Here is a 26948-nt window from a genome sequence, read left to right as displayed (position 1 = left end):
CACTCCCAGAGCGGTCATTTATAGACCTCCCCCAGGAATGCAACTCTTTTCCTAGGGTCTTATTATATTCCTTGCTAGGAAACGCATTTAGAGATATCTCTCCTATTTGCCTGTCTGTTTATAGGCTCTCTGCAAGAAGAAAAATATGGCTTTTTTTGCCTGACCTTATGGTTGTGTTCTCTTATTCCCTAAAATTGTTGTTATTCTGTTCCTTTTCAAGGTACACTGATTTCACATTGTTCAATTCAAACACATGTTTTACAATCAATTTGTACAGTTAATGCAATCATCACAGTGGACCTGAGATGACGTACATCCTCAGCTTATGAAGATACAGGATTAAGAAATTAAAGACAGGCCTAAGAAATTATAAGAGTATTATTAGGGAAGTGATAAATGTCCATGAAATCTTCACAATTTATGTTTCCTCTGCCACGGCTCCAGCCGGTCCCTCCATTAGGGGTCCCTGACTTTCCACAACAAATTCATACAGGGAGTCATCTAAAACCACCATGAAATGAAGTTTGGGTAGGAGAGGAACAATATTTCCTTCTGCTCAACTTAGTTTTATTGGCCAGTGGTCCCTATCACACAAGACAGATTAAAAAGAGAAACTCATAACATTTATTAAATATAATTTTTACTTGGCATGGGAGCTCTCACAAGGAAATGAAAACTCAGAAATGGTTGAATCTGAGGACTTTAAATTTAGGTTCGATGAGGGGAATACAGGTGTGGATAAGTATGACAAAGAATGAAGTAAATGCAGTAAATGGGGGAAATAGCAAGGCTTATGTTCATTCTCAGTGTGCCTTCATTTTAGATGAAACAGTGCTCCCTTTTCCTCTTCTCTCTAGTCAACAACCCAACTTTACGAATCATAGAACAAGAAAGAGAAAAGAAAACTTAAACCAAAGTCCAAAAGGAAAGAAATAAGAATCATTAGACCAGAGATTAAAGAAATAGACGAGAAAAAAAAGCTGTAAAGAATATAAATGGCATAAAAAGTTCCTACTTGGACAAGAAGAAGAAAATTAACAAGCTGTTAGGCAATCCAACTAAAACCATGAGAGAGAAGATACAAATAACAAAAATCAGAAATTTGGGATAATACAACCAACATTATGGGAATTAAAATGATTATAAGAGAACACCATAAGCAATTGTATGTCAAATCTAGGAGAAATTGACAAATTCATAGAAAAACACAAATTACCAATCTAACTGAAGAAGAAATAAAAAATCAACACAAGAAATAGATTAAGTCAGCAATTGACAATTTCTCTAAAAACAAAAGCCCAGGGCCAGATATCCTTACTGGTAATTCTACTAGAGATTTAAGAAGGAAGTAATACCAATCATACTCAATCTCTTCCAAAAATAAGGAGGGAACACTTCCTAGCACATTCTAGAGGCCAACATTAGCCTGATAGCAAAGACAAGGATACTATAATATAGAAAACTATTGGCTAATACTCCTGAAGAATAAGCATGTAAAAATCCTAAATGAAATAAGAGAAAACCAAGTCTAACCACACATTAAAGAGAACACATGGAATGAAAAAGTGAGATTTATCCCAGAATTGCAAGGATGGTTCCACATAAGCAAACGAATCAATGTAATAAACAATATCAATAGAGTGACAGGAAAGAGCATATGATCATCTCAGAAGATGTAGAAAAAGCATTTTACAAAATTCATCACACTTTCAAGACAAAAACACTTAGCAAACTGGGAATAGAAGGAACACTGCACTAACTGATTAAAGAAGGGCCTTTATCAAAATCCACAGTAAACCTCACAGTAAATGGTGAAAGAGTGAACGCCTCCACATTAAGATCAGAAGCAAACAAGGACTCCTGCTTTCACAGCTGCAATTCGACATTGTCCAGGAAGTCGTAAATTTCATGAAAACAAAAAAGGCTAGTGCTTCCCACCAGAAACATGGATCAGTGTGTTAGGAAATGAAAATAATGGTAATAGAAAAATTATAAATGACCGTGATGATGGTTTAAGTACACAACTGAGGTTTAGTGGCAGAAATCCGGTATTTCCAATTACAGTGCAGCTGTGCTTATTGGGGTGACGGAATCGATCTTGTTTTCAGAATACTTGGAAAGCAGGAGTACACGTAGGGTATGACTGCATTTCTCCAGAGCTATGTTTTTCACAGAAGAGCTACAGTTCATCCTGCACTCTCCATTCTGTGATCAAAAACCATGAAACAGAGAAAAGCATTTCAACCTGAGACTCAGTTACAAGAACTGCACCTGCCCCACCCTCCTGCAACTATATATGCCACCTATCTGTGCTGAACCATAAAGGCCAGAGTGGTTCACGTGTGGCACGGATGGAGCCTGGACCCTCTTGTCCCCACCCTCCCAGACAGGTGCTCTGGGGTCACCTGGAGAAGGGAAGTGCCTGGGCTCTATCTTCTCCACCAGCAGAGGGCAGCAGAGCTGCAGTCAGAAGAGAGGCTGGGGCTGCCAGGAGGAACCTATGAGGGAGGCCAGCCTTTGGGAGGTCAAGAGGTGTTCAGGATCAGCCCTCACTTCGGAAGTTTGGTCCAGTCCCTCCTATCACCTGGGGCTGCAGTGTTCATGTTCTGAGGGTCAGACTCACACAGCCTCACCCAGGACACTGACAGGAGCCCAGGCACAGCGATGGCCTCACCAGGGAAACACAGCTGGAGGCGCCTGGGCCCTGGTGTCAGCCTGGGCAGCTCCCATAGGGCTGGGATTCCCTGAGAGATGTCCCGAGGTCAAAGTGCTCTAGAAGGGGGAACAGTGTGAGGGGACGGGGCCCCCAGGGCCCAAGTCCTTCACCCAGGATGGCTGCCTGAGCCTCCTGCCATTCTGAGGCTCTCATTCCTCTCTGTCCAGCAGCGTCCTGGGAAGCTGAGCCCTCTATCTTTGGCACTTCCAGAGACACCCTACCTCCCCCTCCCTCTGCCTCTCCTTCCTGCTCCAGGCCGACTCTGACTCGGAGGCAGCTCCTATGCTCAGGGGATTCTCAGGTGGGTGGCATGGAACATTTGGGATCCTGGTCCCCAGATGGGGCATTCCCAGCCTCCTTGCAGAGATGCTCTCCAGAGGGAAAGGAATGCTTACCTGCCTCAGGCCACAGCTCTGACCATGGGATTGTCCTGGCCTCAGTGACAGGATCTGTCTGGCTGGAGGGACCAGGGATCCCCCACCCTCCAGAGCTCATGCGTGTTCAGAGACCATGACCCTGGAACCCTCACAGAGACCAAATAACCTAAAGTTAGTCTGTCAGTCAGGTCTGGGTTTCTGGTGCTTTTTACACATTTATATGAAACACTGATGAGAAAAAATAAAGAATCAGAGAGCAGAGGACGGCAATTTCTAGTCTATTAGAGGGAAGGGGGATGTCATACAACGAGCAGCTCAGGCGGGAAACAAGACTAGACTGTGTAATGAATCCACATGAGTTGTGGCTGCTCAAAGGACCAAACCGTGGTCATGGAAATCATTTACAAGTATCCTAAAGACACAGAACCACATTCTAATTAAGCTACCAGGACAGGACCAAGTGAATCTGAGGAGCCCAGAGAGGACTTGGAGGAGGAGGAAGATGATGGGTCCCTGGTCCACCTGCTGCTGAGTCAGGTGTCACTGATGATCTCTCAGCAGGGCCCAGCTCAGCCCCATGGCCAGGCTCCTGGAAGGTCCACAGCCCTGCTGAGCCCGGCCCAGAACAGAGCACAGGCCAGGATGGTATAAAACAGTGGCTGTGTGGACAGGCTGACATGGGGTTTTCTAACCCAGGATAAAGCTGGTGAAAGAGGGTCTGAATGAAAGGACACATAAAGCGTATCTTTCATCTAGTGGTAAAGGACGTGAGTTCCGTATGATGAAGCCTGGGTCACTCCTTGGCCCAGATGTCCTAGATTAGTCCTCAGAACTTCCCTAGCACTTCAGTTCCTGAAGCTCCTGGCAATCTTCTATTCAGAACAGTGTTAACTAGGGTGGACGCTGTGGGGTCCATCTAAATTCTACGTTAAGGTTGACCCACACACTCTCAGAGCCTACCGAGTGGGCACCCATGTGATGGGGCACATGTCACCTGATAGAGGCTGACTGACAACCCCCGATCTCTTCTTTCTGACCACTTGGGCATTTGGCACTGTGTCCACCATGGACACTCTATGGGCTATTAACCTATGACTCAAAGTTTCTTCTGTGTGGTGCCCATGCCCAAAGACCACCCACAGGCTTCCGCCCATACCCCATTTCCCCCATTTCCCCATTTTTCTCTTGCAGTCCCTGGAACACCTGCCCAAGTCATTTCCCACTGCCCTGAGCCCATATCTACCCTAGCATCCAGCCACTCACCTTTCCTCACAAAATGAATGACCAGGCACCATACCCTGGTGCATGGATAGATGTCCCTTCTCCATCATCTCTTAATGCCACCCCTTAGTAGACCCGTACAGTACAGCTGTGTCTACTTCATGGTGATCCAATTCATTCCGGGCTACTCTGGAAATTTTTGCTCCATCAACTGAGCAGAGAGACTGCTACCCACAGAACCTAAGTGTAAACCCAGAGAGCGGTGCTAGAGCAAGAGAGATGCAAACGTGGCTGTGGACCATTCACAGGCTACTCAGCCCTGGGGCCCTGCTCCTGCTTCCTCCTAGGTGTGTCACATCTGTCTCACCAGGGATCGTTGCTGGGTCTGCCTGAGCACATGACGGGAGAATCTGGCAGTTCTGGCTTCTTGGTCACTGAATGTTCGATGCTGTCCTGTATCTACCAGGGAACAAGAGCACATGGGAAGAGTTGTTTTCAAAATGAAAATAATTCTCTATTGCAGATCACAGGGAATTGTTCCAAATCCCATCGGTCTACGTTGGGATTTTCCCGTGAGAGATGGCGTAAACATGAGTTTTCAGTTCTTATCACAAATTCTTCAGTTCTTATCGCCAATTCCATGACTACGGTAGAGTCTGCTGGATTCTCTGGTCCCAACAGAAGGACATCCATACCCCTGCCTGAATCTGCTGCAGAGTCTCCCTGATCTGGGCACGAAAACAGTGGATGATGTTCATGCCTCCTGATATATGAGTTGGAGCCACATCCCCAAGGGTTAAATATGCTGCCTCTAGACACCAGAATGACCTTATAGCTTTGTGTTTATTTCTTTCTGGTGGGAACTGTAAGATCTAATAACGTGCCCTTTATTTTGTGAGAGATACTAAGCTGCTCCAGAGAACTTAATCCTCAACATTTCAGCTACTACACAGGATGAATGGTCTTACGGTTTGTTTCCCACTCTCAGGAATGCATGGGTCTCACCAAAGCTTCCAACAGACAGGGCCCCTACATGCACATCTGGTCCAAATACAGAATAGAGCCCTAGGAGGTTCTCCTGGGAGTTCAGATGGTCAAGGCCCCTATGACAATATCACGAAAAAGAAGGGAGAGTTAATGAAGTTGAAAAAATCAAGTATAAACCTACACCGTTGTCTACTCCATGTAGTCACATGGTTTCTGATTCTATTCTGAGAGGAATAGAATGAGTTTCTGCATGGATGGTGCCTGCTGTGCACCTGCAGCCAAGCATGGTGTTGTGTTCTATCAGGGTCTTCTTCTGGCACAGCAATTTCGAATGGAACTACCAGCTGACTGCGTCTGTAGCAATCCACTTCCATCTTCCAGGATCCATTCAACAACTGCAGGAATCATTTCAGTAAACTGAACACAAGGGCCTCAGCTATAACTACAAGTCCTCCAGGAGAGGACAATGCTGTCTCAGAGGGTACAGTCCTACTGGAACTTCTCTTCTCTTTGGGACAAACCAGGCCAGAGGAGGCACAGGGGCTGTGTGTCATCTAGTTTCCTAGATGAGGTGGTCTCCTCGCTGTCCTGAGATTTTGAAGAAACTGGGGAGATTGGTGCAGGCACCCCTTGGGCCCTTACAGGAAACTTCCTCCAGACCACACACTCCTCAATTTGTTCCCAAGCTCCAAACTTTCTAAAGTCACTGTCTAACGGGCCCAGAGTGTTCATGTGGAGTGGTGGAAAATCTCTGGGGATTAATAGTGGTGGTGGCTGCAAAGCATTCTGAATGGACGTACTGTTGCCGAATGCACATTTACACATGACTGAAATGGTTTAAAAATTGATCATTTTGCCATAATAAAAATACTGCCTACTTTGGAGAAAAGTAAACCTAGTTTAATTTTGAAATTATTCAATGAATACCAATAAAATAATAGTGTAGTAAGCACCATTTCCCCTTTTGCTATAGCAGCAACTGATCCCCTTGTGCTCTTTTGACCTCTCTCCCCCACTCTCTCTCTCAATAATGAGCAATGATCTTCTCTCCAGTCCAAGCTCACACTTCCCCAGTTGTGCAGGAATGCCTGTTGTAGCTGTTCATTTATTTCCAGGCAGAGTCCTCAAGCTTCCTCTGCTCACATTTTGTTCTCAGCTATCTGGAGCCAGCACAAGTGAGCCAGAATCATTTGTCATGAGAGACTTGTGGAAAGTTTTGCAAAAAGTTCCCCAAGAAAAAACAATGCTCATTGTTGGCAGCAGGACCATTTCCACACAGTAGGACTGTGCTAGGTGTGCAGCGGGGCTGTGCACATTGTGCCCACAGGCAGGGCTCTCTGTGCTGCTGACTCTGACCCTGTGTTTGGTAGGGCCTTGTCCGCTGCTGAGTCCACTGCAGACTCGACCCTCAATGGGAAGGTGGTTCCTAGCTGCTGGACACTGAGTCTCAGACAGGGACAGACGGTATTGAGGATGCCCAGCCCCTGATGTGCATAAGGGAACAAAGCCTACTGATGGAGCAGAAGATGAAGGAACCTGTGGCTCTAAAGGTGGGGTTTCCAGCCCTCAGTTTCAGTGGTCCATGGCCTCCTCATCTGTGTGCACCTTGTCAATCTGGACAATGTGAATTAGAGGTGAAGGGGATTGAAGAACTTTCCCATTTTCTCCCATTTTCTCTCCTAGTTACAGAATGCAGCCTTCCACATATACTCTATTAGAGCTTGTGCTCTACAAACACACCTGATACTAAATTAATGACTTCTGATAGTGCAGATGGGGACAGCCACCAGTCCCTCTGGAGACATTTCCCATAACATGAACCAGTGAACCCATCTCTGAAAGCCCTCATATTTTAAAAAATAAAATTTTTGAATTTCAAGGAAAACTAAACCTTTGAAAAAAACACGATTCAAAAAGAGAACCATGCCACTTTCCATTTCTGCTTGGGCTGCAGCGAGGACAGATGTAGAAAGTGCTTCTGACGTCTGTGTCTGTTCCCCCGTGTGGACGCACATATCCAGGAGAGTTTAAAAGAGGTAGGTGACTTCGGCAGCGTTGGCCGGGCTCTGGTTTGCTTCTGGTGCTAACAGAACATAGAAGAGAGGACACGGTAGCGTGTCCCGAAGATCAGAGATTTTCTTTTTGCAGGAAGTGCCTGGGCTCCTGGAGTGTTCTCAGGGCTTTGATCCAGCCCACTGGCTCCACAATCAACATCACTGATATTTCAGCAGGTCACTGACCTAATTCCATTTTAGCGCTATCTCAAATGGAAACATTATTTTCTTACAACTATTCATGTAGCAACATAGCACATAAATATCTAAATAACACACGCAGAAACAGTAGTCTCAAATGCAAAGTTGTCACCTCCCCACACCACACACTTTCTCACCTGAGCCCCTGAGCCCACTCTTCCCTCCTCTCACCCTTGCCTAGGGCTCCCTTTTTCTGTGCCATTATAAATGTCTTCTAACAGGGACAGTGACACAAGACAGTCCCCCCACCTCCCCCAAGCACTCACACCACAGAACCCCCAGTCCATCTCCTGAGGGGACGTTTACATTTCTATTCTGACAGAGAGAAGTCACTGTGATTGGAGTCTTTACCCCAAACCCAGGAGTTTCTGAAGAACACATGGGGTCAGCCACTCTCTTGTGTCGGGAGGCTTCACCTCAGGGAGACGCCCGGCTCTGGGCTGAGGCGGACTCAATGTGAACTAAAAGGCAGGACTAAGGGAAGTCCTGGGTCACACTGTGAGCGACGCACGCACCCTCAGAAGGGGTCCCTGGTGCTAACCCTGACCCAATTCTAACCCCGGGCACCTTTCCTCAGCTCCTCTGGCCCTGGGACACCTCCCTAACCTGCTTCCCATGAGGCTGGTCACAGCTGTTGTGAGCACTGCCTTCTCCATGTCACACTTTTTCTGTCAACCTTTTGAGGAGCCAGTGGTTTTCTCCTCATCCCATGTTCCTGTCCCACCTGCCTGCTGGGGGTGGGTTCATTTCATGTGTGCGGTTTCCTCAGCCCTGAGCCAGAGCTGCCTCATGGGCACCAACCCTGTGGGACGCTCCTCTGGGAAAAGCAAACAGGAACCAAGAGGAGCATCTGGAGCCCTGGTGTGGGAGACGCACTCCATCCTGGGGGAGGGAGCGTGGAGGGGATGAGAAGGGACCAGGGGCCTAGGATTGAGCTGGGAAGGGAACCAAAAGGCAGAAAGGGCAGAGCAGGGGCTGTCAGCTGTGACTCAGGGAAGGATCCTGGGCCTCGGGCTCCTCCTTCTGAGGCCACCAGGGGACAGCGTGGGCCTGGACCTGGGAGGTCCCTGTTGGGCTTCATGTGGGGTGACTCCTAGGAGCTCCTTCTTCCTAAGTCCCCCTAAAGAGACAGAAGCAGTCTGGGGTCCTAAATCTGTCATGCCCCCATAAATGCATTTCTAGAAGGGCCAATAAATGAACCCCAGATTTATCCAAACAGCAGCTTCAGGCCCCTGCAGACACAGAGAGCAGAGCAAGGTGTGAGGAACTAGCCGACCTGAGGAGCCCTAGAAGGGCTGAGGGGGACTGAGGGGTCCCTGGGAAGGGGAACGCTGGGGTGTCTCCAAGCCACTCTGGGCCCTGCCCTCACACTGGCCCCACAAAGAAGGGAAGGGAAATCCTGGGACCCCACAGCCGTCCTGGACCACCATGAACCGCAGCACAGGAAGGACAAGGACCCCAAAGCTGGCTCCATTTCCCGGGGACTGTCATGGGCTCAGTGTCAGGAAATCCAAGTCAAGGAGTTTCAATCCCCCCAGATGAGCCCTGCTGTCCAGGGAAGCAGAAATCTCTGAGCCCAGGCCCAGGTGAGGGTGGGGCGAGGACAGGAGCTCAGGACATAGATTTGCATGGAGGCCCCGCCCTCCTCTGAGGCAGTGGGGGTAAGACAGGGCTGGGTCCAGGCCCAGTGCTGGGGTCTCGGCAGCGCTCTCTGGACGTCTCCACCATGGCCTGGGCTCTGCTCCTCCTCACCCTCCTCACTCAGGGCACAGGTGACACCTCCAGGGAAGGGGCAGACCTCTGATCCTTGGTCTCCTGCTCCTCAAGCTCACCTGGACCCAGCACTGACTCACCAGAGTGTGTTTCTCCCTTTCCAGGGTCCTGGGCTCAGTCTGCCCCGATTCAGTCTCCCTCTGTGTCTGGGTCTCTTGGACAGTCGGTCACCATCTCCTGCACTGGAACCAGCAGTGACATTGGGCGTTATAACTATGTCTCCTGGTACCGACAGCAGCCAGGCACGACCACCAAACTCATGATGTACAAAGTCAATATGCGGCCCTCAGGGGTCTCTGATCGCTTCTCTGGCTCCAAGTCTGGCAACACGGCCTCCCTGACCATCTCTGGACTCCAGGCTGAGGACGAGGCTGATTATTACTGTAGCTCATATGAGGCCAGCGACACTTTCCACAGCGGTCCAAGTTCATGGGGAACTGAGACCAAAACCTGCCCTGGGCTCTCAGACTTCCTCCTTTCTCTGAAGATGCTTCCTCACCCTGTGCAAGGGGCTCCCTGCAACACGTCCTTGAGAATTCCTCTCTCTCAGCTCCTCTCCTTTCCCACTATGAAATCCAAAAGGAAACCTGCTCTGTGGTTTCTCATCCAGGACAGGGACAGCTTCCTTTTGCTTTAGTGTTGTCCCTGAATGTGCGACTATTCCTAGCTTTTTAAATTCAGGGAGAGTGACAATGAGTTTCCTGATTGGTGCAGTCCCTGCTGTTCTGAGGAACATCCTCATCCTAAATGTACTGGAATCTCCCACTGTGTGCAGACCAATCTGGACAGACACTATTAGGGGTAGTTTCCAGAAACCACATCTTACTTGACATTGTATCCACCACACTCTGGTGAAGATGGCCCTCCTGGCTGGGTTAATCCCCTGCACCTCTGTCCCCAAGCAGTGAGCACTGTGAGGAAGATCTGAAGATGTTTCTGAGGAATTAAGAAGAAAGAGGAATCCACTTTTTTGTTTGTTTTTACTGCCCTTTCACTTTGCTCCAATACCCCAGGTTGCTGAGCTGGGAAGATTTTGAGTGATAGAATCAGTGTTCTCTCAGAATCCTCTTCCCCTCACATCAATAAGCCCCTGTCCTGGCAATGTCCCACAAGCCCCTTCAGGTAACAGGGATTGTGGAGTGACATGTTGCAGGAAGCTCCACCTCCACCCGTAGAATGAGAGTTTCCAAAATGGTTACACAGGGAAGGGTTAACCTGAATCCATCCCCCTTCCTCATTTACATCAAGCATTTCTAGTTTCCATGGAGGTCAATACTTTTGTAGTTCAAATCCCTATTAATTTACTAATAGTGATAATTAGGAACTAGACAAGAGCTGGGTTCAAAATTTATATTTAATAAATATAGCTATTATTATATACAGCTTAGACTTCTTAAACTTCAATTAAACACATTATATTAAAAACCAACTATTTTACTATATTTGTATCCCAAAACATCATGTTGTCTACCTGAAATAAACACATTAAAATTTATTTCAAAAACCAAATTGTATTTATTGTCTGTTGATGCATAAAAATTACTCATGAAACTTAGCATATTAAAAGAACCATGTCTGTGATCTTGTGACTTCAGTCCATCTAGAATTGGGCGCAGCTTGGTTTGGTGGTTTTGGCTCCCAGCTGATCATGAAGTTGCAGCCAAGCTGTGAGGCTATGAGGCTGTGAGGCTGGGCTGCATTCAGAGGCCAGAGCAGACGGCCAGGCCCAACCTGAGGAAGGCTGCCAGATGCAGACCTGCTCTGTTTGGCAGATGTAAATCAGCTCAAGGTAAAAAGAGAGAGTGAAGTGAAGGCCCCTGCCCTGGTCCTCCATATCAAAGACCATTCCACGCATGCACCATTCCTCACTCTTTACTGTGACATCCTAGGCATAGAGCACTGCCCTGTCCATTCTAAGGCTGCAGAGTATTCCATGGTAGAATTTGAGCCTTGGAGCCTTTAATGGTAATCAACATGAATTTGATCTCACAAATAACATTGCAGTGAATAGCCCTATGCAGGCTCATTTGGGTTCTTGTGTGAATACGACCATAGGATACATTTCTGGAAGTGGAATTTCTGGGTTAAAAGGATGTGTGTTTATAATTTTCACCTGTTGTTCTCAGATTCCCCTCCAGACAGTCTCTACTAGTTTACAACACTAGCCACAAATATTTAATAAGAGTACACTGATGAAAGTTTACATTGTCCCCAACCTATCAGATTTAAAAAGGTTACCTTGTTTCAGTTTGATGTTTGATTTCTCCTATTCTGCTTTAAGTTCCGCATTTACTTAAATATTTCAGTGTTCACTATTTTTTAAGATTTGGTAAACTTTTTCTTAAATGTCCAAATAAGACCTATTTTAGCCTTTGCTACACAGAAGTCAACTTCGAGAATATTATGTTGGTACTTATAGCACCATTTACCGTGTAACCATTTAAAACTATGAAAACCCCTCTCAGCTCTGGGGCCACACAAAAACAGGGGCTAGGATGGCCCACAAGATGTGCTTTAATGGTCTCTGGTTTGTAGGGTTATTGCAAGTTTGAAAATTCCACCAGCATAGGTTCTAGGTGGAGATCTCTTTGTGAGGGTCACTGTATTTCACCTCCTATAGTGGCCTGAGGTCTTTCTTTGGATAAGAACATATTTATATTACTCATTTGACTGAATCTTTGGTCTTCCCAGAATAGTCCTGTGCCAGAATCTCATAACGTTTATCTTGATCCATTTTTCTAAGTCATGGAGAAGAGCTTTAGTGTATCAAGAATAGACTCTCTCTAGGTTGAAAATTAGCGGGACAAGGAGGGCCAAAGCGGCAATGAAGCTTGCAACAAGTCAGGAATAGTCCAGTGCAGGCTCATAGAAAAAAGTCTTAAAATCAACACTGTAGATGAAACCATAAACATACAAGATTGTTGTAGTTCTTGTGATTACAAATAAATGAATAATGAAGTGTATGTTTTAAATGTATTGAACATTTATGTAAAGCATGAGGACTGTAAACCCCAGAATGTAACAATGGAATAAAGAAGAGAGCTTGATACTTTAAGCTTTAAAGGCCCAAAACAAGTTGCTAGGAAAAGAACAGGACTTTGATAATGGAAATGTGTTAATGCTACAAATTACCATCTTCTGCAAAAGCAGAAATTATATTTTCTTAGGTATAAGGAAACATCTTATGGAACATCCTTCTTTCCCACTGTCAAGAATACGTTCACGCCATGAAAAAACTGTTAACATTAACTAGGAAACAATTGCACTTTGTATTAATAAATAACATTGAGAGGTTTCCTTATTAGCACACCAAAATGTTGATGCTCAATACTAAAATTAGACTTCATAGTTTAATGCATACAACACAGTGATTTTCTTTGGACTATACCATTTTTGTTTCTGATTTATCTTAAGTCAAGTCAGACATATTCCATCCTGAAAAAAAATCCAACATTTGATACTTTTTGTTTTATTTTCTGTGTTTTCTTCCAAACACTACCAGAGATATCCCATGGCTGCTGATTATTAAATGTGATTTTATGGGCATTTCAATCATTACTTTAAATTATTACAAGAATGCACAGTTGAGATTTCCCCCACATCTAATTCACAAATATTGCTGATGCTGACTCACTCATCTCCTTCAATCTTAGCAAATGAAGTGGAGGTTTACTTTTCTGAACACTCAGATGATAACAGGAGACAGGAGGTGAAAATCCCCAAAGCTGCGGTCCTTAAACCCTCAGGATGAATAGCACCTGGAGTCTCACCCACACGTGATTTGCATCATACGTAAATGAGATCTGGGTCTTAAAAGAGTTGATGCAGAGTTCTTTAAGGATTTGAGCTGTTGGATGAATGTATTTCGAATTTCAGCTCTTGGATGACTATATTTCACAAGTGAGGGAGACAAGTTCTGGAGTCCATAGGGTGCAGCACTATTGGCTGAACTGTGTCCCCTAAAAATTCAGACAATAAAGATCTAATGCACAGTTATGTGACTGAAATTGCACACAGGGTCTTTAAAGAGATGATCAAGTAAAAATGAGGTCATTACAGTGGGTCTTTATCCAATCTGCCTGATGTCTTCCTGGGAAAAGACATTTTATGTACTCAGAAATGAGACACCAGAGATGAGCGTGCAGAGGAAAGACCGCGTGGGGACACTGCAAGGAGGCAGCCACCTGCAAGCCAAGGAGAGAGGCCTCAGAGGAAACCAAACCTATAAACACCTTTATCTTGGAGTTTCCAGCTTTCAAACTGTGAGAAAATGAGTTTCTGCTGGTTGGGCCACTAGTTCTTTGGTACCTTGCTATGGCAGCTCTAGCAAATGAAAACGAGAGAGACCTTGGAGGTCAAGTATGAGGGGGAGGAGGAGATGGAGCAGGGTGCAGGATGCAGGGCAGGGAGGGACTGGAAGGTCGGGCCCTGAGGTGCGTCTGCTGGGTGAAATTGGGACTCCAGTCACTACTATCCAGGGGACTTGGGGAAGTAGTTGACCTCTCCATATTGATTCCCTAGTAAAGATCGGGCTGTGAGCCTAGGACTCCTAATCTTCCTATATTCCTATTTTATAATTCATATTATAAAAGTCTTCTTGAAGTCACACTTCTAAAATACTCACCAATGCATCTGGCATATATTGAGGGTTCATAAGCAGTCAAGCTGCATAAACTACTCCAACATGGAGGATGGCATTTTTCTTGGAGGAGCAGGTGTTACTGTGAGCCTTGGTTTGGGGACCCTACTGATTCCAAGTCCCCTGCTAGTGTTTAAGTACAACAGGCATGAATGATGCTTCTTTGGTGCCCATTCTATTGGGTAAAGTCCACTCTCTATTCATGACAGCCATGTGCCCCATCTTCTGAACTTGGGAAATTGCCACACCAAACCCTCAGGCTCAGGGCCCACACAGAAGCTCAGAAAGACACACTGGGAAATGGAGAAGAGATTTGCATCCATCCCTTAGTGGAGAGACACCTAACTAGACAATAAGATAAGGAAGTAGGTTTGTATAATGAGTCACCCCTTCTTATGATATGAGAGACCTAGAGACTCCCTTCTCAGGTGTGCGCTCAGAGGTAGAACTCTGAGGCATCTCCACCACGGCTTGGATCCCCTTTCCTGCTCACCCTACTCACTCTCTGCACAGGTGCTGCTTCCCAGGGTTTAACCCCCACAGGACCAGGGAACAGCCTGGCCCTGACTTTCAGCTCATCACAGGCAGTGATGCAGGGTGTGGCACTCTGAGAATGAGACCCTCATCTTCAGACTCTTCTCTCCCGTCCTTGCTTGCAGGTTTTGTGGCCTTCTCTGAGCTGACTCAGCTGCCTGAAGTGTCTGCAGCTTTGGGACAGACAGCCAGGATCACCTGCCATGGAGAGGACTTAGAAAGCTATTATGCACACTGATACCAACAGAAGTCAGTCCAAACCCCTAAGCTCATCGTATATAATGATAGAAAGCTGCGCTCAGAGATCGCTGAGCGATTCTCTGGTTCCTGATCAGGGGGAACAGTCACACTGACCATTACTGGGGCTCAGGTTGAAGACTATTATTGTTTTTCTGGAGATAAAAAACACATCCACAGTGACACAGACAGATAGGGAAGTGAGACACAAACCCCATCACCATCTGTGTCACTCTCTTAAGCCCCAGGAGGACTGTGAACAAAGTCATGAGCAGGGTTAGCCCAGCTCAACTGGATCTGTGACCCCCAGGCACCTTTCCCTCTAGTCATCCAGGCAGGCTCTGCGGGTGGGGGGGGTTAGGAGAAAATTTGGGGATGACAAGACTAAGCTCTCCTGAGGTTGCTTAGCTGGGTATGCATTGGCTTAAGATAACGTGACTGGTAGGTCAGAGCAAGATAACCATTGAGCAGTCATGTTGCCTGGATTTCATTTTGTTTAATGACCAAACTTAAGGCAGCTCTCTGATCCAAAATGCCCTGGATTAGTCCTCTGGATTCCTCATTGTTTGAGACCTTTGGTCTCCAGCTGTTATGGCATCATGATACTATAAACAGGGAAGGCCACTGTAATGGCAACTGTGACATCGGGGTCATTTACCCACTATCTACCCAAAGCCACAGGGAATCCTTGGCTTCTCACAGCTTTTTCTCACTGGAAAATGCCACTGAGTGCAGAGAACCGTGTCTTCCAAGGATGTGCCCCCTCCAGAATGTGGTCTGGGAGCAATGACTGCCTGATGCCTACATTCCAAAGCCATGCTTCAATACAGGATGACCTTGAAGTGCCTCCTGCTGAGTGCTCAATTGTAACACATTCCCAGTGGAGCCTCCCACATTTATTTTTCTGGGAATATATACCTGAACCCTACTGCATGGAATTCACCCTCTCAGAGTGAGTTTCCAAGAAATCCAAAAATTAAAAACTAAACAGCAACAAGAAAACAATATGGAGAGAAGAGTATCAAAGAAAAGCAAGTTGTACAAAGAGAGAACTCTGGAGTCTTCAAATATTAATAAGCATCAAGGAGCACATGTGTGGATGGAAACTCCATTTTCAGACAAAACCACCATCCAAAGACACTTGTGGGAACACTTCACAGAGCACTTTCTCTCTCTCTCTCTCACACACACACACACACACACACACACACACACACACACACACAAAATATGAATCCTGCTTGTTCCTACAGTCACAGAGGAAAGGCCTGAGTTAAGGGGCATGAGGTCGAATCCTCAGAACAGCTTTGCCTCAGTCCTGGGGAAAATGTCAGCCTAGACAATAGGCTGGTCTGGTCTCAACTAAGTAAGTAGAAAAGCAAGTTTTAAAAAGTAGCAACTTGGCCGGGCGCGGTGGCTCAAGCCTGTAATCCCAGCACTTTGGGAGGCCGAGACGGGCGGATCACGAGGTCAGGAGATCGAGACCATCCTGGCTAACACAATGAAACCCCGTCTCCACTAAAAATACAAAAAAATTAGCCGGGCGTGGTGGCGGCGCCTGTAGTCCCAGCTACTCGGGAGGCTGAGGCAGGAGAATGGCGGGAACCCGGGAGGCGGAGCTTGCAGTGAGCCGAGATCGCGCCACTGCACTCCAGCCTGGGCGACAGAGCGAGACTCCGCCTCAAAAAAAAAAAAAAAAAAAAGTAGCAACTTTCCAAGTAATTATACTAAATCCAAGAATAAAAGACAAAATAGAGAAGTGCAAGTATATTCTAAATCCAACAAGGAAAAATTCACAATGTCTAGTACCTATCAAATTTCCTTGCAAGAAGCAAGAAAATATATGCTATAAAAAGCAGAAAAGTTCATCAGTCCGAAGTCTCCCTGAAATTGCACAGATGATAGACTTTGTAGGAAGAATAAAAAAGCGATACTTAAAACTATCTTCCACTGGCTCAAGAGGGTACGGGATTGATTGAACATGTTAAGTGGAGACACGGAAGACATAAAAAGATCAAAGTTACAGAAATGGCCTCTAAAATGTCTGCGATAATTAAAAAAAAAAAAAAAATGAATAAGGGCCAGGCATGGTGGCGCATGCCTGTAATCTCAGTATTTTGGGAGATCATCATGGGAGGATTATTTGAGCCTAGGAGTTTGAGACCAGCCTGGGTGACACAGGGAGACCCTGTTTCTACAAAAATTAACAAAATTAGATGCGTGGTGCACACCATGGTTCCAGCTACTTAGGAAGTGGTGGAAGAATTGCTTGAGCTCTGCAGGTCAGGATGGCAGTGACCTGTGATCATGCCACTGAATTTTGGCTTGGGTGATAGAATGAGACCCTGCCTCTTTTTTTGTTTGTTTGTTTGTTTTTTGTTTTTTTTTTTTGAGACGGAGTCTCGCTCTGTTGCCCAGGCTGGAGTGCAGTGGTGCGATCTCAGCTCACTGCAAGCTCCGCCTCCTGGGTTTAGGCCATTCTCCCAACTCAGCCTCCCGAGTAGCTGGGACTACAGGCGCCCGCCACCTCGCCCGGCTAGTTTTTTGTACTTTTTAGTAGAGACGGGGTTTCACCGTGTTAGCCAGGAATGGTCTGGATCTCCTGACCTCGTGATCCACCCGTCTCAGCCTCCCAAAGGGCTGGGATTACAGGCTTGAGCCACCGCGCCCGGCCGAGACCCTGTCTCAAAAAAAAAAAAAAAAAAAAAAAAAAGTCTGAGAATAATTGTAGATTAGCTGCTGCAAAATAATAGATTACTGAACCTGAAGATATAACAATGAAGCTCTTCAAAATGAAGCACTGAAAAAGAGAAGATAAAAATTATATTGAGCATCAGTGAGTTTCATGACATCTTCAAGGAGCCTTAATGGTATAATTAAATAAACTAAAGGAGACAAGATTGGTGGAGGGAGAGGGAGGGTACAAAAACCACTTAAAGAAATAACGAACAGCATGTGGAAAATTTGGTGAAAACTATAAACTTATGATTTCACAAAGTTTAACAAAACCCAGACACCCACCCCCCCACCCACCCACCCCCACACACACAGACATAGACACAAAAAACACACACATAAAGAAAACATCAACACCCGCCATGATCAAATTGCAAAAAAAACAAAAACAAAAAACGAACAAAAAAAAACCCAAACCTGTGATGGAGAAATGCTCTTAAAAGCAGCCAGAGAGGAAAGACATGTTTGATGCAGGTGAACACCATAATGATGACAGCAGCTTTCCCATTAGAAACAATACAAGCAAGAAGGCAGTGGAGGTACATTCATAAAACTTTTTAAAGCTTACTAACGCACAGCATTGTACATATTCAGGGTAATCCCTATCAAAACACCAATGTCATTATTCACAGAAACAGAAAAAAAAAATCAATCCTGAGATTTGTATGGAATTGCAAAAGACCCCGAATAGCCAAAGCAATAGTGAGCAAAAAGAATAAAGCTGGAGGTGTCACACTGCTTGATTTCAAAATATACTACAAGGATATAGTAACCCAATACTGTTTTATAGTATAAAAACAGACACAGACCAATGTAACAGAATAGGGAACACAGAAATAATCCGCATTATTTACAGACAACTGGTTTTTGTCAAAGGCACCAATAACATACATTGGTTAAAAGACAGCCTTCTCGGTGCTGCTGAGAAAAGTGGATATTCATAGGCACAAGAATTAAAATAGATCCCTATCTCTCACCACATACAAAAGTGAATTCCAACTGGATTAAAGACTTAAATGAAACTGGACACTATTAAACTACTAGAAGAAAACATAGGGAGCATAGGGAAAATGCTTCCAGACTTATGTGTAGACAAAGATTTTATACCTGAGCTTTCAAGAGCACAGGCAACAAAAACAAATATACAGCAGTGGGACTACATTAAACTAAAAGTTTCTGCACAGCAAAGAAAACAATAAATAAAGTGAAGAGACAACTTGTAGAACAGGAGAAAATATTTACAAATTGTTCATCTGGCAATGGATTAATATATAGAATAAGACAAGAAGACAAGAAAGTAAAACAATTCAACACCAAATAATGCCAAATAATACCATCGAAAAGAGGTCAAAGAATTTGAATACACATCTCTCAAAAGAAACATACAAATGGCCAAAGGGTGTATTTTAAAAAATGCTCAACATCACTAATCATGAGGGCAATGCAAATCAAAATCACAATAAGATATCATCTCACCCCAGCGAGAATGACTATTATCAAAAAGACAAAACATAACAAATTCTGGCAAGGATGCAGTGTTATACACTGTTGGTGAGAAGGTAAATTGTAAATTAATACAGCCATTATGAAAAACATAATAGTGTTTCAGAAACACTAAAAATAGACTATCATCATAGAATGCAATAATCCCACTACTGGGTATTTATCACAGGAAAAAATGTCAGTATATCTAAGGAATACCTGCACTCCCACGTTTATTGCAGCACTATTCAGAATAGCAGAGCTATAGAATCAACCTGTTTTCATCAACAGATGAATGCATAAGGAAAATGTGGCATGTATACACGATGAAATACTTTCCAGTCATAAACAAAAGAATGAAATCTTATCTTTGCAGCACCATGATGGAACTGGAGATCATTATGTTAAGTGAAATTAGACAGGCACAGAAAAACAAATGTCACATGTTCTCACTCATGTGGGAGCTAAAAAAAAGTTGATCTCTTGGAGGTATAGTGTAGATTAATGGTTACCAGAGAGGCTGGGAAGGGTGAGAGGTTGGGGGGATGAGGAGTAGTTGGTCAATGGAAACAAACATACAGTTACATAAAAGCAATAAGATCTAGTGTTGGATATTACACAGTAAAGTGGCCATAGTTAATGTAATTTATTGTATATTTCAAAATATATAGAAGATTTGAAATATTCCCAACATAGAAATGACAAATGTTCAAAGTGATGGATATCCTAAACACTGATTTGATCCTTACATATTGTATTCATGCATCAAAATAGCACGTGTACCCCATAAACTTGTATAATTATAATGTATCAGTAAAACATGTTCTTTAAATTAAAAAAAACTGTCAATTCTGAATTATTGACTTGGTGAAAATATCTTTCAGAAGGAAGGCAAAATAAAATGGTTTTAACCAAAAATGTACTTGCAGTATTCATGACTCGCAGACACACACTATAGGAAATAATAAAGAACGCTTCTCAGATAGAAAGAAAATGATATTAAAGATGTGAATCTGAATAAAAAAAACAAAAACATCAGGTATAGGAACTACATAAAAACATATAGAAATGGTAAATAAACATAGATATAAAAGACTTAAATTACACTACAAAACAACTAGACTTAATAGACAACAAGAGAACTGTCCATCCAACACAGCAGAATATATAATCATCTCAAGTACATACGGAACATTCTCCAGGGTAGAACCTGCAAAAAAAATGAGTACCTTAAAAAAATAGAAAATCTATAAAGTATATTCTTTGTGTTACTTCACTCTCATATTGCTATAAAGAAGTACCTGAGGCTGGGTAATTCATAAAGAAAAGAGGTTTAACTGTCTCATGGTTATGCAGGCTGTACAGGAAATCCGGTGCCAGCATCTGCTGCTGGTGAGAGACTCAGGAAGCTTACAATTATGGTGGAATGTGAATGAGAGCAGGCATGTCACGTGGTGAGAGTAGGAGTGAGAGAGAGAGAGGTGGAAAGTGCCACGCTCTTTTAAACAGTCTCGCGTGAACTGGGAGCAAGAACTCACTCATTGTCATGAGGACAGCACCAATTTATTCACGAATGATCCACGTGGCCCCATGACCAAAACACCTCTCACTAGGCCCACCTCAACACTGGCAGTAACATTTCAGCTTAAGATTTGGATGGGACAAATATTAAAAGTATATAATTCCACCCCTGGCCCACCAAATCTCATGTCTTTCTCACATTGTGAAATGCAATAATCCCTTCTCAATAATCCCCCAAAGTTCTAACTTGTTTCAGCATCAAGTTTAACAACCTAAGTCTCATCTGAGACTAATCTCCTCTCATCTGCGTGTCTGTAGACTCTAAACAAGTTATTTACATCTAAGATACAGTGTGGGTACAGGCCTTGGGTTAACATTACCATTCCAAAAGAGAGAAAACAGCCAAAAGAACAGACCCCACACAAGTCCTAAACCTAGTGGGGCAGTAATTAAATTTCAAACTTCCACAGATCTCTAGGTCACGAAAACAATTCAGCCAAGCTTTTTGCTAAGGCATCACAAAGGTGAACTTTGCTCTAGTTCCCAGTAACTACCTCATTCCATCTGAGACCTCATCAGCCTGGACTTCACTGTCCATATAGCTATCAGCATCTTGGTCACAACCAGCGGACCAGTCTCCAGGAAGCTCCAAACTTTCCCTCATCTGTCTGACTTCTTCTGAGCCCTCTAAACTCTTCAAACCTATACTTTTTACCCAGTTCCAAAGCTGCTTTCACATTTGCGTTATCCTTACATCAACAACCTACTTCTGGTACCAATTTTCTGTGTTCTTACATTCCTGCATTTTTATAGCATCTTTATGGCATTGCTATAAAGATGTCCCTGAGGGTGGGTAATTTATAAGGAAAAGAGGTTTAACTGGATCACTGTTCTGCAGGCTGTATAGGAAGTATGGTGCCAGCATCTACTTCTGGTCAGGCCCTCAGGAAGCTTACAAAAATGGTGGAAAGTAAAGTGAAACCAGGCATGTCACATGGCAAGAGAAGCAAAAAAAGAAAGAAAGAGAGAAAGAAGGAAAGGAAAGGAAAGGAAAGGAAAGGAAAGGAAAGGAAAGGAAAGGAAGACAGGGAGGGAGGGGAAAAAGAAAGAAAGAAAAGAAAGAAAGAAAGAAAGAAAGAAAGAAAGAAAGAAAGAAAGAAAGAAAGAAAGAAAGAAGAAAGAAAGAGAAAGAAAGAAAGAAAGAGAGAGAAAGAAAGAAAGAAAGAAAGAAAGAAAGAAAGAAAGAAAGAAAGAAAGAAAAGCAAAAAAGGGAAGGAAGGAAGGAGGGAAGCAAAAGGAAAGGAAGAGGAAGGAAGGAGAAAAGAAAGAAAGAAAGAAGGAAGCAAAAAAGGGAAGGAAGGAAGGAGGGAAGCAAAAGGAAAGAGGAAGGAAGGAAGGAGAAAAAGAGAAAGAAAGAAAGAAAGAAAGAAAAAGAAAGAGAGAGAGAGAAGGGGAGGGGAGAGAAGAGAGGAGACAAGAGGAGAGAAGAGGAAAGGAGAGGAAAAGGGAGGGAGGGAAAGAGGGAGGGAGGGAGGCAGGGATGGAGGGAGGGACGACGGAGGGAGGGACGACGGAGGGAGGGACAGAGTGAGGGATGGAGGGAGGAAAGGAGGAAGGAAGCAAGCAAGCAAGCAGAAAGAAAAGGAAGGAAGGAAGGAAAAGAGAGAGAGAGAGAAAGAAGAAAGAGTGGGGCAGTGCCACACTCTTTTAAAACAACCAGATCTTGTTTAAACTAATGGTTAGAATTCATTCGTTATTATGAGGACAGCAGCAAGCCAATCATGAAGGGTCTGCCCTCATGACCCAAACACCTCCTGCTAGCCCCACCTCCTATAGTGGAGTTCATCTTTCAGCATGAGATATGGAAGGAATAAACAAATGATATCATCCTCTGAACACTGATATTGAAAAATAAAACGTATTATATGAGAACACTGTGAAAAGCTGCCTGCCAAAAATAGATGAAAAGAAAAAATTCCTAAAAACATAACAACTACTAAACTGACTCAAGGAGGTATAGAAAGCCTGATGAATACTATAACAAGAGTTTAAATTAGTCATTGAAACCTCCCACAAAGAACAGCCCGGGCATGAAGGGATTCATTGATGAATTTTATGAACTGTTTAAGAAATTAATAATAATTATTTATAAACTTTTCCAAAAATATAAGAAAGGGGAACATGAGCAGCTCATTCTATGAGGCCAGAAGTATGCTGATAACAAAAACAAAAGAAAGACATGAAAAGTGAACTGGAGCCCAATAGCCTCTATGAAAATAGATGCAAAACCACCACACTTCAACAAAATACTAGCAAAATATAAAAAGGATTAAACACCATAACTAACTAGTATTCATTCTCAAAATTCAAGGGATTTTTAACCTATGGAAATTAATTATTTTAATGATCCATATTAAAACAAAGGATAAAACCACATGATTATTTCAACAGTCACATCAAATGTTTTCATGTAAGCAGACATGACTTCCTGCTGTTTTCCCATTCCTGTTAAAGCATCATAAAAGGCACGATTTGTGGTGCTATTGGATGGGGTGCTACTTCGTGCAAACTGAATATGTCATGTCCAACCGTGAAGATACTTAGCCATAAATGCTAAAAGATTGTAATTTTGTGTCAGAGACTTGGTGGTGGGAGACCACTTCCTTGGCAAGTGATAAGTACAGACATCTGAAAGGATAATGAGGATTTAGGTAGGTATTGGATGAGGAGGTGAGTCACACACAGAAACAGTTTCACTAAAAAACTCATAGATGCTTGAACACGGAAGATGGCTCAACATGTCTGAGAAATAAACAAAGTCCGGAATAACTGGAGCTGAATGGAAACAAGGCAAATGACATGAACCATCTGTTTCTCTCTGGACAACTCACTGGGGCATCGTCTCCTCCCAACATATCACCCACGTGGACTGTAAAAACGTCTGTTCTTAAAACTCTCTTGTGCATCATGACAGCATGTAGCACCTGAATCAAGCTCAGTTAAATGAGGGCAGGACAGTTAACCACCAAACCCAGGTGGCCTAGGGAGCACATCAGGGAGATAAGACCTTGTTGTCAAAGGCAGAGGAAGTGAGATTTTCCATTGTGGCTGAGACCAGAGCACATGAAATTTCAATGGGTACACAAACCATACAGGGTTTGGTTAAGCTGTAGGTGCAGCCTTTGCAGGTTTGAGTGGAGCCCCAGGTTCTCCATGGCCAGTAGCCTCCAGTTGAGGTTGATCGATGCTGGTCCTCCAAGGAACACACTTTGGGTGGCTTAGCTCCTATGCACCCTCCTCACTCATGCACAGCAGAAACACTGACATAACGCACCTTCTGAGAAGCACAAGTGACTTATTTCTCCTTCACTAATGTCTCTCAGTCCTTTTTGCTAAAAAAGAATATCTGAAGTTGGGTCATTTGTAAAGAAGCAAAGGTTTATTTGGGTCATGCTTCTGATGTCTGTAAAGTTCAACAGTGGGCATCAGCATCCAGTGAAGACCTCGAGCTGCTTCCACTCCTGACAGAAGGTGAAGATGAGCTGGTGTGTGCAGAAATCAGTTGGAAACAGAAAGCAAGTTCTTTCCTAAAAATACTGCAGGAGTTTAATGATCATATTTACAGTGTTGTTTAACACAGAGCCTGACACACCCTAGCTGCTCATGAGTTGGCAGCAATTATTGCTGATGTCACTCATAGAAATTGGACCTCAGATGGAGAAACTGCAGTGCAGAGAGTTCGAGAAGTTTAGGGACAAGAAAGACTTAAGTGACTTAAAATCGAGTTCTAGGGGCTGAGGAGAGCATCCCTGGCCATTTTACTGCGACCTTTTCCAATGTCTCGGAAACTGTTTCAATGTGACATCAACCAGAGAGGAAAGCAAAGGGGTTTGCAGAACCAGGGGCTACAACTTCATCCACGAGAGAGTGATGTAGTCACGGGCTGGGAAGGGGCAGCTGAATTCGTGTGAAGGGTGTTTAAGGTTTTCTGGCCCAGGGATCCTTGGCCATCTCTCCCTGCCCAGGGCCTCATTCTTCTGCTGACCGGCAGAAGCTGGAGAGTGGCCTGTGAGTCTGATTAGAGATTCCACCAGCACCCAGAGGGATAAGATATGGGAGGGATGGGTCTAAGGTCACTGGAGACACTGTTTGCTGCCTAGAGGGCTGGGACAGGCTCCTTGAAAAAAAAAATTCAGACACTTTAGGGGAAGAAAACACAGGATTGGAAGGCTCCTCGCCAGGGGATTGTGATAATAGAGACCAAAGCATCTGCGAGGAGCCCAGCCCTACAGGAGGTGCCCTGAACACAGAGATCCTAGGGATGAATGTATTCTTTTGCCAGGGCTGCCATAGCAAAGTAGCACAGCCCTGTGGCTGAAAGAACACATTTATTTTCTCACTATTCTGCAGATGATGTTAGAATCTAAGATGCAAGCGTCTACAGGGTTGGCTCCTTTTGAGCACTGGAGAATCTGTTCCATGCCTCTCCCAGCTTCTGCTGGCTGCTGAGGTGTTTGCTGTTCCCTGGAATGGAGGTGAATTACACTATTCTCTGCCTCACATTCATATGGAGTATTCCTCATGTGCGTGTCTGCATCACAGTTTCCCCTTTTCATAAGGACATTAGTCGTGTTGGATTGGGTACGTACTCTACTGCAGTATGACCTCTTCTTAACTAATTTCAACTGTAATCACCCTATTTTGATATAAAATCCCACTCTGAGGTCCTGGCAGTGAGGACCTCATTATACGAATTTGAGGGGACTGCAATTCAAATTCGTAACAGTGTGTCTGCCATGGCTCAGGCCTCTCCTTGGGGCTCTGCAGGTGGGATATGCACCACCAACCTCTTAGGTGGGGCACTACCCGATACACCAGAAGGACCCCAGGCCCTCTGAAAAATGACTTCTCTCTCATCCATCTTGAGGGACATCTTTTCTGGTTGTCCTTCTCATCCTTTTCATGCTGACATGGGAGACTCATCCCCTGCTTTCTAAAGAGGGACTCCTTCACCTTCCCAGTTGTCCCAAGTAGATGCCCACGCTGGTTCCAGAGGAATCAAACCAGGGTGGGTAATGAGTTATATTAGCCACCAGCTGAAAATATTCCCCGAATGTCCAGGATCCACCCATGCTCTCTGACCATCACCAGAGTAAGCAAATCTCTGACATGTGGGTAAGAGTTTCTCTCATGGACTCCCAGCCAGACTATGAGGCAAGATCCCCTTTCTTCAGTGCATGGGGCTCAGTGCAGCTGCCTCCCTGACCAAGTGTTCCTAGGACACTAAGCTTATCAGCTTCTCTCCCCCAGGGACAGTTTTTGGTTGTCCTAAGCCTAGCTCAGCTCTGCCATGGACTTGCCATCCTGAGAGCTCATTAAACGCCCCCTTGTGCCTCAACGGAATAACCTGGAGTAAACAGTGTGAGGTGACCCTGCTTTCTGCCCCCAGGGCCTCTTCTCCTCCATGGCACCAGCACTGCTCTATTGGCCAGCAATCCCCATCTGCCCATTCAGGTCTCTACACCGCCTACTGTGAACAGTCACAGATCATAAACTGATTGCCAAATTTGTGCAGATCATCTTGACAGTTTCTGTGGAACTGGGTGCCTTCTCACAGAACCAGGAAGTCACAAGCAAGGCCAGCTCTAGAGAAGCAACTGGGGGAGTAACATGCATCACAGCGCCTGGACACTATAAAGGGATTTTGCCTAACTCACAAGCATCAATCATTTTTATGAAGGTGTATTTTCCCAGAGTGGTCTTAGCAAGTTACATCCAATCCTGTATCAGGACCCACAAGCAAGGGTGTCAGAACTGACCTGCCTGAGTGATCAGCAGGAAACAATGTGGAGACTCTGAGGTGTCAAGTGACAGGAGGAGTGGAAGCATTGGTTGGAAAGGGCTTGGCAGAGCTGCAGTGACATGCTCAGCCAACTACAGGAGCAGGCATATTGGTGTCACGTGGCCTCATCTTATCTCACTTCTCTCTTTACACCAAACTCCAAAGTGCAATGTGTGGAGGCGTCTGTCTGTACCCACGGAGACCTTGGGCTTCATACATTATTTCTATTTCTAATGAACCAGTGTTTTGTTAATGAATTCATTTCATCACATCCTTAGTAGTTCTAGGCTGAAATGCCATACATGTCTCTAAGATATTAGGTAGGAAATATTCTCCCGCCACTCATATTTATTAAGGTTAAAATGCTTCAGTATCTAATGTGACAGTTGTCCAAATTCAATACCCTTCACCTTGTTAGAAATGGAATCCTAATCCTAACTTGCCTGGAGAGGAGCCTGGCATGAGGAGCATGACCACACATCTGGATGTCCCCGATGTCACCGTTAACACACGCTCCTCTGTCACTTGCCATGAAGGGAGCAGAGGGAGCATCCATACCTGTGTCCAACGAACTCAGAGGACAGGGCACCTGATTAATAAATGTAGAGCTGTGATGAGTGGGTCCAGG

The 26948-nt window shown here is 44.5% G+C and overlaps 2 protein-coding genes across 5 annotated transcripts in view; both read left to right on the top strand.

The window, feature by feature from the left end:
* Positions 1-26948, top strand: part of LOC114670549 (immunoglobulin lambda-1 light chain-like) — a 349019-nt gene that overhangs the window by 149481 nt on the left and 172590 nt on the right. The gene's annotated exons all lie outside the window — the stretch shown is intronic.
* Positions 1-26948, top strand: part of LOC106996055 (immunoglobulin lambda-1 light chain-like) — an 801838-nt gene that overhangs the window by 621056 nt on the left and 153834 nt on the right. The window lies entirely within an intron of this gene.

The sequence above is a fragment of the Macaca mulatta genome, chromosome 10 (assembly GCF_049350105.2).
Source record: "Macaca mulatta isolate MMU2019108-1 chromosome 10, T2T-MMU8v2.0, whole genome shotgun sequence".
NCBI lineage: Eukaryota > Metazoa > Chordata > Mammalia > Primates > Cercopithecidae > Macaca > Macaca mulatta.
The sequence above is the reverse complement of the archived record's forward strand: the minus strand, read 5'-3'. Positions and strand labels throughout refer to the sequence as shown.